General features: G+C 37.2%; 1 pseudogene; it reads right to left on the bottom strand.

The window, feature by feature from the left end:
- Nucleotides 1-650: 650 nt before the first annotated feature.
- LOC130966573 (uncharacterized) lies at nt 651-9,075 on the bottom strand (annotated as a pseudogene).
- Between the last annotated feature and the right edge of the window lie 4,387 nt (nt 9,076-13,462).

Below are 13,462 nucleotides of genomic sequence, written 5' to 3'. Positions count from 1 at the left end.
TTAATCTTGTAGGTGTTATCATTGATCTTCTCAAGCACTTGAAACGGGCCATCCCCTCTAGCATCAAGTTTAGACTTTCTTTGAGTAGAAAATCTCTCCTTCCTCAAATGTACCCAAATTCAATCTCCTGGTTTGAAGACTTTGCATGTATTGCTTTAACCTTCTCATCCTTGCTTGCTTTATCTAAGCTAACAAGATCACCCAAAGATAAAGGCATTAAATGCAAGACAATTAAAGGATTAAAACCATAGACAAATTCAAAAGGCAAAAAATCAGTGGAAAAATGGATTGTTCCTATTATAAGCAAAATCAATAAAAGGTAAACAATCTTCCCAGATTTTCAAATTCTTACCAACAACAGCACGCAATAAGGTGCCCAATGTTCTATTTACTACTTTAGTTTGACCATCAATATGAGGGTGACATATAGTTAAGTATAACAATTTTGTTCCCAACTTACTCCACAAAACTTTCCAAAAGTGACTTAAGAATTCGACATCACGATCAGAAATAATAGTTTAGGAAACACCATGTAAGCGCACAACTTCTCTAAAGAATAGGTCAGTAATATTTGTGGTATCATCAGTCTTATGGCAAGCAATAAAATGAGCCATTTTACTGAATCTATCTACCACAACAAAAATGCTATCTCAAGCTCTCCTAGTTCTAGGCAAACCAAGAACAAAGTGAGACCAATACAAATGCTCAGATAAAACATCCAAAGTCTTATGCACACCAAAATGACCCATTAAATTTTCACTATGTGATTCTAGAACAAGTAGCTCCCTAACAGAAAAAGTAGGCACACAAATCCTATTATCCCTAAAAAGAAAATCATCATGCTTATAGAATTTGTTATGTGCACCATATTCACATGCAGCATAGATAAAGGTAAAATCAGAATCAGTTGCATACAATTTCTTCATACACTTAAAACCTAACAGTTTAGAAGTAAGGGTGGTAACTAAGGAATACTTCCTAGATAATGCATCAGCAACCACATTCTCTTTACCTTACTTATAGGCGATTACGTATAGAAAGGATTCAAGAAATTCAATCCATTTTGCATGTCTCTTGTTTAGCTTTCTTTGGCCCTTCAAGTGTTTGAGGGATTCATGGTCAGTGTGCATTACAAATTCCTTAGGTAGCAAGTAATACTGCCACACTTCCAAAGCTCGCACTAAGGCATAAAGTTCCTTATCATAAGTTGAGTAGTTGAGACGAGCTCCATTCAACTTCTCACTGAAATAGGCAATTGCTCGCTTTTCCTGCATCAAAACAACACCTATACCAATCCCAAAAGCATCATATTCGATTTCAAAAGTTTTAGAAAAATTTGGTAAAATAAGAATGGGGGCAAAAAATAATAAATCTTTCAAGGTTTTAAAAGCAAGTTCTTGTTCTAGATCTCATTTTCTTGATGATTTCAGTTAAAGGTGCAGCAATAGTGGAAAAATCTTTAACAAACCTCCTATAAAAACCTGCAAGACCATGAAAATCTCTAACATCAGAGACATTCTGAGGTGTGGACCATTCTCTAATAGCCTTCACCTTCTCGTCATCTACCTTAATCCCCTCAGAACTTATCACAAAACCTAAAAACACGACTTTACTTAGGCAGAACGAGCACTTTTGGAGATTAGCATATATTTTTTTCTTTCTAAGTACCTCAAAAATAGACTGAACATGCAAAATATGATTATCAAGACATTTACTGTAGATAAAGATATCATCAAAATAAGCAACTACAAATTTGCCTAAAAATTCTCTCAAAACATTATTCATTAATCTCATAAATGTACTAGGTGCATTAGTTAATCCAAATGGCATAACTAACCACTCATACATATGATATTTAGTTTTGAAAGCTGTTTTTCATTTATCCCCAAATTTTATTCGTATTTGATGATAACCACTCTTTAAATCTATTTTAGTAAAAATAACAAAACCATGCAATTCATCAAGCATATTATCAAGTCTAGGAATAGGATGGCGATACTTTACCGTAATCTTGTTTACAACTCTGCAGTCAACACACATCCTCCATGAGCCATCCTTCTTGGGCACCAACAATACCGGAACAGCACAATGACTCATACTATCTCTCACAAAACCCTTAGCCAAAAGGTCCTCAACTTGCTATTGTAGTTCTTTTGTTTCCTCAGGATTCGTCCGGTAAGCTGGTCGGTTTGGAATTCTTGAATCAAGGGCAAAGTCAATCTGATGCTCAATGCTGCATAATGGAGGTAAACCTGGAGGCATTTCCTCCAGGAAGACATCCCTGAATTCCTGCAAAAAGTGAAATAAAAGCACTAGGCAGTTAATGGTTAGTGTCAATGGTAGATAGTAAAGTCTCTTTAAATCTCACTAACACTAATATTTTTTTTCCTAAACTAGCACGCTTCAGTTCCCTCTCTTCTGCATAAAAATACATCTTGTGAGCACTCTCACTCTCTATGAGACCCATAGATTTTTCACTCTTACAACTCTCTTTTTCACTTAGAGCCTGACTCTTTTTCTCACTCTTTTTTTCTCTTAGAGCCTTCTCTTTACTCTCTTGTTTTTCAATTTCTCATATCTTAAAGACTCTTTTATGGATTCGCGCACCCTCAATTGCTCCAAGTACACTTTTTTAGGGAATAAAGGTGTAAGGGTAATCTTCTTCCCAAGGTAAGTAAAGGAATATCGATTTGTGAAACTATCATGGACCACCCTTCTATCATACTGTCATGGACGCCTTAGGAGTAGATGACAAGCTTGCATGGGAACTACTGATGCCTAGGCATCTTAGGCTAGTTTCATAAGCCTTTTTCATTTGTTTTGACTTGGTTTCATGTACTTTCTTAGGCAATAAGTAAGCATTTGGATGAGAATTGTATGCATGCCTTGATTCAATCAAACATAGTTAATTATGTGCATTCTCATGAGATTTATGCAAAAATTGTTTAATGCTATGAATGGTGCAATATCTTGTGATTATGGAAAGGTTTTGATGCATTTGTTTAGTTAATGATAGGTGAGGAGAAGCAAGAGAATGGTAAGGAAGAAGCAGAGAAGGCAACATTGGTGACCAAAGTTGGCTCACTAACATTGCTATAAACGTTGCCAAAGAAGCAGCAGGCAACGTTGGTGGCCAAAGTTGGCTTACCAACGTTGCCTATAAACGTTGTCAAGAGGAATGCAAGCAATGTTGGTAGCCAAAGTTGGCTCACCAACGTTGCTATCAACGTTGCCAAGGAAGGAGCAAGCAATGTTGGTGGCCAAAGTTGGCTCACCAACGTTGCTAACAAACTTTGACAAGGAAAGGGAGCAACGTTGGTGGTCAAAGTTGGCTCACCATCGTTGGTGTGCCAACGTTACCTAAAGTTGGCATACCAACGCCTTCGATAAATCGTCAAGTTGGAGCTGGAAAAATTGTTAGTGTGCCTACGCATCAGGCATTGTGCGTACGCACAAAGAGAAAATTTGCAAGTGTGCGCACGCATAAGGCATGATGCGTACGCACAAGGAGAAACGTTGGCGCACCAAAGTTGGTGAACAAACACCAGTGGCAACATTCCTACAGGATTTCAAAGGGAACATTGGCCACCGTTTGTGCACTAACGTTGGTGACTAACGCTAGCACCAACTCTCATTCCAAATGGCACCCAGGCAAGCTTTGTGAACGTTAGTGAGCTAATGTTCTTGTCAACGTCACAAAGAGTCACTCATAACTACTTCAAACTAGGGCCAAAGCCTACATCCAAACACTTGAAGATTGATCTGGAAAGTGTATAAATAGGATAGATTTTGAAGTTAGAAAAAAAGGATGGGAAACAGGGACCCTAATTGGGAAACTGATCATCGGATTTTTGACGGTTTAGAATTTCACAAATAAATTCTCGTTGCAAGTATAATTTCTAAACCAAATAAAATCCTTTCATACAAAAATTTGGTTGTTACAAGTATCAAACCTAATAAAACTAAACCGAAGTATTCAAACCTTGGGTTGTCTCTCAAGGAATCACAGGGAAGTGTTCTTATTATTGGTTATAAGATTGTATCTTTTTGGGTTTTGGATTAAGAGACAAGAAAAGAAAATTGCAAAGGAGATAAAATAACAACTATAAAGGCTCTTGACAAGGTATGAGAACTAGAAGTCCTATCCTCGTTATCTTCCTCAATTGTGACATCAATTATCCATTGCTCCCACTTAGTTAACCCTCTAATTATGAAGGAAAGTCAAGTGGATGAATCAATTTGATTCCTCAAGTCCAAGTCAACTCCTAAGGAAATACTAGCTTTAGTGGAATCCAAATCAACTAGCAATTTTCAATTATCAATCAACAAAGGAGTTTGATAACTCAAGTATCACCAATTACTCAACCAAGGCCAAGAGGATAAAAATCTACTCTAGCATCCAACCAAGCATTTTCTCAAACACTTGGAAGGCGCAAAATAAAAACATAGAAAATTAATAAGAGAATATTAAATATAGACAACCAATTGCAAGCATCAATAACACAAATTAAAGAAAGCAACAATTACCATAGAAAGCATAAATTGCATTAATATGAAACCAAACGTAACAAGAGATCACAAACGTAAAAATGGTGGAAAAAGGGAAATTAACAAGACCAAAAGATAAACTAAAGTAATATAATAAATAAAAGAATAAGTAAACTAAATTAAAGGAATATTGAACCTGGATTTGAGAAGAAATAAATCTAAAACTATGATAAATCCTAAAACATAGAGAGAGGAGAGAGCCTCTCTCTCTAGAAACTACATCTAAAACCTAATATTATGAAAAGTGAATAATGATTGAATGATTGAATGCCTCCCATTCTGCTCTACTCTGTAGCCTCTAATTTATATTTTCGGGCTTGAAACTGGGCCAAAAATAGCCTAGAAATTGCCTCCAGCGATTTCTGATACGTACAGCATGTGGCTCTGTCACGCGTACACGTCACCCACGCGTATGCGTCACTTGTCTGTCGCACTATCCACGCGTACACGTCATGCACGCGTAAGCGTCACCTAACAGCAAGGCAACTATGACAAATTTTATATCATTTCGAAGCCCCGGATGTTAGCTTTCCAACGCAACTAAAACCGTCTCATTCAGATATCTATATCTCAAGTTATGATCAATTTAATACGAAGAGGTCAGGCATGACAGCTTTGCAATTCCTTCAATTTCTTGTATTCCTTCCTCTTTTACATGCTTTTTTTCCATCATCCAAGCCATTCCTGCCCTGTAATCTATGAGAACACTTAACACACATCACAACATCAAATGAAAATAAGAGAGGAATAAAGATAACAAATTTAAGGCCAAAGAAGCATGTTTTCAATCACAGCACAAAATTAGGAAGGCAAATGTAAAACATGCGAATTCAATGAATAAGTGTGAGAATAATGGGTAAAATCTACTGAATTAAGCACAAGATAAACCGTAAAATAGCGGTTTATCAATCTCATGTCCTCATGCTAAGTTCAAGAGAAGCTATAAAGAGTATAGGCAAAATGGTAGAATGTATGAAATGCAACCTATCTATATGAATGTAACTATATGCTAAAATGTTTCTGCCTACTTGGTTAAAAGTAAACAAATTCTCCAAGACAAACATAAATAAATTCTACTAATTCAAATCACGTAACAAGATACAAGTAAACTTGCAAGAAGAAAACTCATGAAAGCTGGGAACATAGAGTCGAGTGTCGAACCCTCACTGGAAGTGTATACACTCTAATCACTCTAGTGTCTGAGGGTCGAGTCTCTCGGTTCTCTACTAATCTTGCTCTCTAAGCCTTGCTTTTCTTCTACCAATCAACACAATTTAATGCACCAATACACATATCAAGAGGTCTTTTCAAGGGTTGTAATGGGGTTAGGGCCAAGGTAGGAATGTATTTGGTTAAGTGGGCTAAAATCCAAATCCTTGATCAACCTAAACTTCTCACCTAACTTAAGACATTCCAGGACATTACAATGCAAAACCTAGCCATCCATTAACTATTTTTCCACAAATTCATGCACCTTGATATCTTATAAGTACAAGTCATGTGCATTAGTTCACTTATTTGCATTGGGGCATTTTGTCCCCTTTTTATTTATTTGCTCTTTTTTTATTTCTCATTATTATTTTTTTTTCTTTTCAGTGAATTAATTCATATGATTTATGTTGCATGAACAAGTGCTCAAATTGTTTTCACATTTTCATATAAGCATATAAAGTACCCAATCTCCTAAACATGTATTCCCCCAATTCAATTTCCCCACACTTAATTCATGTGCACCTCACTAGTCTAAGCTAATCAAGGATTTAGATTAGGGACAATTATTGTTTTACGCCTAGATTTAATAATGTGCTATAATAAAGAATAAAAGGAGTAAATAGGCTCAATATGGGGTTGCAAGGGTAATGATAGGGTAAGGCCATATGGATGTGTGAGCTATAGTGAAACAAGGCCTCAATCATATAAGTGTATGCATACATTAAACCATGAAAATATAGAATCAAGCAAGATATAGATCACAATTTTAGAGAGAACAACACACATCAAAATAAAGTATTGGTTGATAAAATGCAACCAATCAAATAGGCTCAAAATCTCACGGGTTTTGTGTGTTCAAGATCTAAACCATGTTCCAAAATAATTTTTCTTCAAACAAGTTTAACAAAAGTTTTAATTCAAGTTAGTGAAATGCTATAAAATAATTTCTTAGAAAAGAGTTCATCACTTCAACCAAGCAGTAGTAGAATATGCATGAAATCAAACAAACATGCAATCAAACATGCAAATGCAACAACTAATTTAACAAAGGAAATTTAAACATTGGTGTTGAGACAGGAAGATAACTAACCCACGGAGATCGGTATCGACCTCCCCACATTTAAAGATTGCACCGTCCTCGGTGCATGCTGAGATGTGCAAGTGGACGGGTTGCTATAACTAATACTTTTCACAAAAGGCTGTGCAGATGGACTTGTCAGTTGCCCTATTTAGAAGCTTTCTCTTTTCCTTCTCGGTGGCCATCCTGAAAGAAGAGAAAAAGGAAGAAAAGTAACCCAGAAACGAAGATAAGAAAACAAATAGAATATGGGTGGGTTGATGCCAAATAATGAGAATCTCAACTACATGGTAGCTACAACATGTAAGTGAGAAAATAATAGAAGCACTGGGCATGTCAACTAAACAAGTCAAGAAGCACCCAAATTAATGCAAGAGATATGCAACAGTTGAGTACGAAAATTTTAACACCAATGTGAAAATAACAAATATAGAAAAGAAAAGGAGAAGAAATAATAAAGTTAAAATGCCATGAATGCGAGTATGCAAATGCAACAAATAGAAGAAAAGAAAGGGAATAAGGGTGAGAGGGGAGGAGAAGAAAGAATTAGGATTGAGAGAGAATTAGGATTTAGGAGGAGGGAATAATTGAAACTGGACGGCGTGCTGGTTGAGTGATGTGGCGCAAGCGACGTGCACGCGTGCCCAACGCGTACGCGTGAGTTGCGCAAAAATGAAGGTGACGCATAAGCATCTGGTACGCGTACGCGTGCCCCTGGTCGTGCCAGTCGCGCGAAACCAGCCCTGGACCCGCACAACTCTCTGTTCAAACATGGATTTACACCGATTTCCTTATCCACGCGGGCGCATCCTAGACACATACGTGTTGGTCTCCAGAGCTTCAAGTGACGTGCACATGTAAGGTATGCGTACCTGTGGGCTTGACGGTGCACAAAGCACGCTTCCTGCTCAACTTCTGTGCAACTCTCTATTCAATCCAATATATTTTGCATTCACCTATGACACGTACACGTCCTAGACGCTTGCGTGTCGAATGCCCCTTTTTTGTTTTTTTTTTATGTGCAGAATGCAGGTGATGATGCAAAATTTATGAATTAACACTGATAAAAATAAAATAAAATAAAATTCAGAATAAAAAGGGACGATCATACCGTTATGAGTTGTCTCCCACCTAGCACTTTTAGTTATTATCCTTAAGTTGGACATTTGGTGAGCTCCTTGTCATGGTGGCTTGTGCTTGAACTCATCCAAGAATCCCCACCAATGTTTGCAATTCCAATAGCTTCTGGGGTCCCAAACTAGGTACATAAAGCCTTTAAACAAGTTAAAGCAAGTGACAAGGCCCCAAGAGTGTTGGTTGCTAGAATGAATTCCGGGGTCCCAAACCTTACTTTTGCACCCGTCTTCTTGTTGATCATTATTGTTCCAACCAGGTGGCAAGCAATCTAAATTTGCACAGAGACATCCAAACAACCTTTTAGACCCATTCATTTGAGCTCTACACCAATCCTTGTACTTCAATTTGGAGAATGCAATCATATTGAACCTTGCTTGACAACTCCTACCACTGACCATCTCCCTCTTACTCTTAATGCCATAAAGAGATCTAAGTTGACCATCCATCTCAAATAACCCATTTTCAAGTGGGAAAGTAAAGGTTAAGGATAAGAGTTTTACCCACTTGAATGTTGTATTGGATGGTAATGGCTTTGGGAGAGGTGTTTCTAATGTCTTTGCAAGCTCCACTCCCTTGTGCTCTTCTTTGAATTCTTCCATCTCTTTGCAAGCCTCTTCAACTTCAACCGCTCCCCTATCACGTTCTTCTAATTCTTCTCCGTCACTCAAGTCATAAGTTGGAGATTGAGAAAAGTCTACCTCAACATCACTTTCATATTCACTCGGAGAAGGTCCTTCAAACTCAAGGGGTTCACTTGTGGATGCAAGTTCATCACTAGGAGGATGTGATGTGGGATCTTCATCACCAAAGGGATTTGTTTCTTGTTCTATTCCATCCAATTCTTCATGAAGTACATGCCTTGGAGGTTGTGCACTATCCTCATCGACATCAATGTCAAGCTTCTCGGAGGGATACTCTACCACTCTAGATTCCCATGGGGGTTCAGCATCTCCTAAGTCTTCAACCACTTCTTCCTCTTCTTTGACAAGCATAGCTTCTTCCAATTGTTCTAACACAAAGTTGCATTCCTCACTTTCCACCGGAATTTCTAGCTTCTCCTTCATGCTACGTTTTTCATTAGATTCTCCATATGTAGGCATGGGAGTTCCTTGAGTGTTCAAACGTTGGGAGGCTAATCGATTTACTACCTCATCCAAGGGGGCCGTGAGATTTAGTGCATTCCTTTTCATCTCCTATTGCCCTTGAAGAAGATCACGCAGGATGTCATCCATTGGAGGTAGGGGTGGATATGAGGGTTCACTGTATGGAAGGAAGGGTTCATGATAGGAAGGTGGTTCATAAAATGGAGATGGTTTATCATGACAGGGATATGGAGGTGGTGTATATTGAGGTGGTGGTTCTTGGGAGTAATTGTGTTGGAATGGGGGTGGTTCTAAGTATGGTTCATAGGGCTCATAAGGCTCTTGGTATGGGGGATATGGGTTAGGGTCATATGGAAAAGTTTGGTAACATGGGGCTTGTTGGTAACCACAAGGAGGTCTACCATAGGTATTGTCTTCATATGCACCACGGAATGGCTCTTGCTCATAGTACGTTGGTGGAGGTTGTTGCCAAAATGGTTTATCATAAGCTTGAGGCTCCTCCCACCTTTGATTGTCCCATCCTTGATGCATGTTCCCATTGTAGCTTCCATTCCCTATAACACAATTTGAACCAAACTCATAGCCAAAGGGGTGAGAATTCATGGTAACAAAAGAAAATAAAAACAAAAACTAATAAAAAATAAGCAACTGATTCCTAAACTAACAAAAACTAGAAAAAAAGCAAAAAGCGAATATTTACAATAACCAATAACAAGGCACACGTTTACAATTTCCTGGCAACACCGCCATTTTGATGATCGGATTTTTGACGGTTTAGAATTTCACAAATAAATTCTCGTTGCAGGTATAATTTCTAAACCAACTAAAATTCTTTCATACAAAATTTTGGTTGTCACAAGTAACAAACCCAATAAAAATAAACCGAAGTATTCAAACCTCGGGTCGTCTCTCAAGGAATCACAGGGAAGTGTTCTTATTATTGGTTATAAGATTGTATCTTTTTGGGTTTTGGATTAAGAGACAAGAAAAGTAAATTGCAAAGGAGATAAAATAACAACTATAAAGGCTCTTGACAAGGTATGAGAACTAGAAGTCCTATCCTCGTTATCTTCCTCAATTGTGACATCAATTATCCATTGCTCCTATTTAGTTAACCCTCTAATTATGAAGGAAAGTCAAGTGGATGAATCAATTTGATTCCTCAAGTCCTAGTCAACTCCTAAGGAAAGACTAGCTTTAGTGGAATTCAAATCAACTAGCAACTTTCAATTATCAATCAACAAAGGAGTTTGATAACTCAAGTGTCACCAATTACTTAACCAAGGCCAAGTGGATAAAAATCTACTCTAGCATCCAACCAAGCATTTTCTCAAATACTTGGAAGGCTCAAAATAAAAACATAGAAAATTAATAAGAGAATATTAAATATAAATGACCAATTGCAAGAATCAATAACACAAATTAAAGAATGCAATAATAACAATAGAAAGCATAAATTGCATTAATATAAAACCAAACGTAACAACATATCATAAACGTAAAAATGGTGGAAAAGGGGAAATTAACAAGAGAAAAATATAAACTAAAGTAATATAATAAATAAGAGTATAAGAAAACTAAATTAAAGGAACATCGAAGCCTCAGATGTTAGCTTTCCAACGCAACTGGAACCACCTCATTCGGAATTTTGTAGCTCAAGTTATGATTGATTTAATACAAAGAGGTCAGGCTTGACAGCTTTGCAATTCCTTCAATTTCTAGTATTCCTTCCTCTTTTGCATACTTTTTTTCATCCTCTAAGCCATTCCTGCCCTGTAATCTCTGAGAACACTTAACACACATATCACGACATCAAATGGGAATAAGAGAGGAATAAAGATAACAAATTTAAGGCCAAAGAAGCATGTTTTCAATCAAAGCACAAAATTAGGAAGATAAATGTAAAACATGCGAATTCAATGATTAAGTGTGACAATAATGGGTAAAATCTACTGAATTAAGCACAAGATAAACCGTAAAATAGCAGTTTATCAAAAACCCTGAATCATTTTCTTTGTACTTTTTTTTACTTTCATGTACTTTTTGTTTCCTTTTTGTTTTGCTAAGCAATGATGAACTAAACCCTGCATCATTAGGGAGAGGAGCTTTGTTATAATTCACATGATTGAATGAAATTCTTCTTCTTCTCAATCTGCTTGTTGTAGCTAAGTGATATCTTCTATTTTTTATTGAGATCCACTCACTCCAGAAGGGGGTTTGGGTCAATTGAATCTCTATGTGAGCATTGGAAGGGGAATATAGAGATTAGAATTGAAGTTCTATCCCTCACAATTCTCTTGATCAACACCATTCGGGAGGAATTGAGGTCTTGAGAATTTGTGTGGCTTATGGATAAGAGAATGCACTTAACCTCTTCTCATGACAATTAGATCAAGAAATTGGAAAATTGATTGTGTTTAAAGAGATTGGGTTGCCAAGAAATCGGGATCTAATCAATTACAATCCGCCATAGATTTTCTTAATATGATTGAGAATGAAGTTGAGACCCATTGATTCATGATGGATTATGATATCTCCAATCCCGAATGAATCTTTCTCTTTGCTATTCTTCACTTTGAGTTCCTTGAATTAACTTTAATTGCTTTGATTTACTGCTTTAATTTCCCAGCACTCAAAGCCCTTTACATTTCATGCAATTTACTTTCCATTGCCATTTACATTTTTGCCTTAAATTTCTTGTCATTTAAGATTCAAGTCATTTACATTTCTTGCTCTTTAAGTTTCAGCTCTTTACATTTTCCACCATTTAAGTTTCTGTCCTTTACTTTCAGCATTAAATCTTCTAGTACCTGTGCCATTTAAGTTTCAGCACTTTACTTTCCAGCATTTAAATTTCTAGTACTTTACATTTGGTTGTTTTACTTTCTTGCAATTCATATTCTGTCCATTAAATTCCACCAAACTTCTTTCAATATTCGCTTGACTAGACTCATCACCCAACTAAAATTGCTCAATCCATCAATCCCTATGGGATGGACCTCACCCTTGTGAGTTTTACTACTTGATGCGACTCGATATACTTGCTGGTAGTTAATGCGGATGCATTTTCCAGTCATCAACTACGTCACAAAGTACTTCATCACTATATCTCCCAATAGAGAAATGTAAGCGGGCTTGCTGCACAACCTTCAGTTCACCAACATCACTTAGCCACTCTAGTTTGTAAGGGTTAAGGAGTTTGTTGCATTTCAACCCGAATTTTGTGACCATGGTAGAGCTAGCAATGTTTGTATGACTTCCAGCATCAATGATCATAAGTCCAACCTTGCCTCCCAACAAATATTTTGTATGAAAGATGTTCTCACACTGTTCTAGATGATTGTCCTTAGCTTGTACATTTAAGATCTGCCTAGTAACAAAAGCCTCGCCACTAACAACATACTCAACTATATCATCATCATCCGTAACATCATCCGCATATGGAATGTCCTCATTCCCATCTAAATTATCAAATTCTGAGAAAACATTATTCGCTTTAATGACTATGTCCTTTTATTCGGACACTCGGAAGCATAATGGCCTAATTCGCGACACTTAAAGCAAGTAATATCACGATGACATGAAGGAGGTTTAGAAGTGGAATTAGGCGTGTGCTTCTTCGTGTGCTGGTCTGTAGGCCTCTCCTTTGATTCGATAGGTTTGGATCCAGTCTTCTCCCCAAAAATAATACCTCTAGAATCCCACCTTGAAGTAGGGTTGAAAGAATTACGCTGCCCCTTTGCCTTTTGCTATATTTTAACCTTGATAGCTAGATTCACCAAGTCTTCCATATCCACGAATGGATGATGTTCAACAGTATTTGCAATGTCTCGGTTCAGGCCATTCAAGAAACATGCCATAGTAGCCTCAGACTCCTCCTCAATATATGCCTGGATTAGCAGCATCTCCATCTCCTTATGATACTCATTCACAGACTTAGAACATTGGTATAGCTGACGTTGATGTAGCTCCCTGTAGTAGTAAGAAGGGAAAAACCGCTGTCGCTTGACCTTCTTCATCTTTTTCCAAGACTGAATTGGTGGTTTTCCATTCCATCTCCTCTTTTTGTCCAGCTCGGCCCACCAGACAAGGACATAATCCGAGAATTCTACAGCCGCTAGTCTTACTCTTTTTATATCAGAACCTGTCCTTGACAACCTATATCAGAAAGATGAAAATTGAAAGAGACCACCACACAGAATCACCTTAGTGTTGGATCCTTCAATCTTCCTCATGCAACAAGCGAAGCAAATCACTCACCTGATCACACAATAAAATGTGCATAAAGCAATTGAAAATTTTATTCATAAAAAAATTGTGTAAATGGTCTCACCAAAGGTGTTTAAATAGGCATCTAACAAACTAACAAAAAGATAAGATAAGA

This window comes from Arachis stenosperma, chromosome 3 (genome assembly GCF_014773155.1).
Source record: "Arachis stenosperma cultivar V10309 chromosome 3, arast.V10309.gnm1.PFL2, whole genome shotgun sequence".
Lineage (NCBI taxonomy): Eukaryota > Viridiplantae > Streptophyta > Magnoliopsida > Fabales > Fabaceae > Arachis > Arachis stenosperma.
This window is presented reverse-complemented; position numbering and strand designations above follow the sequence as displayed.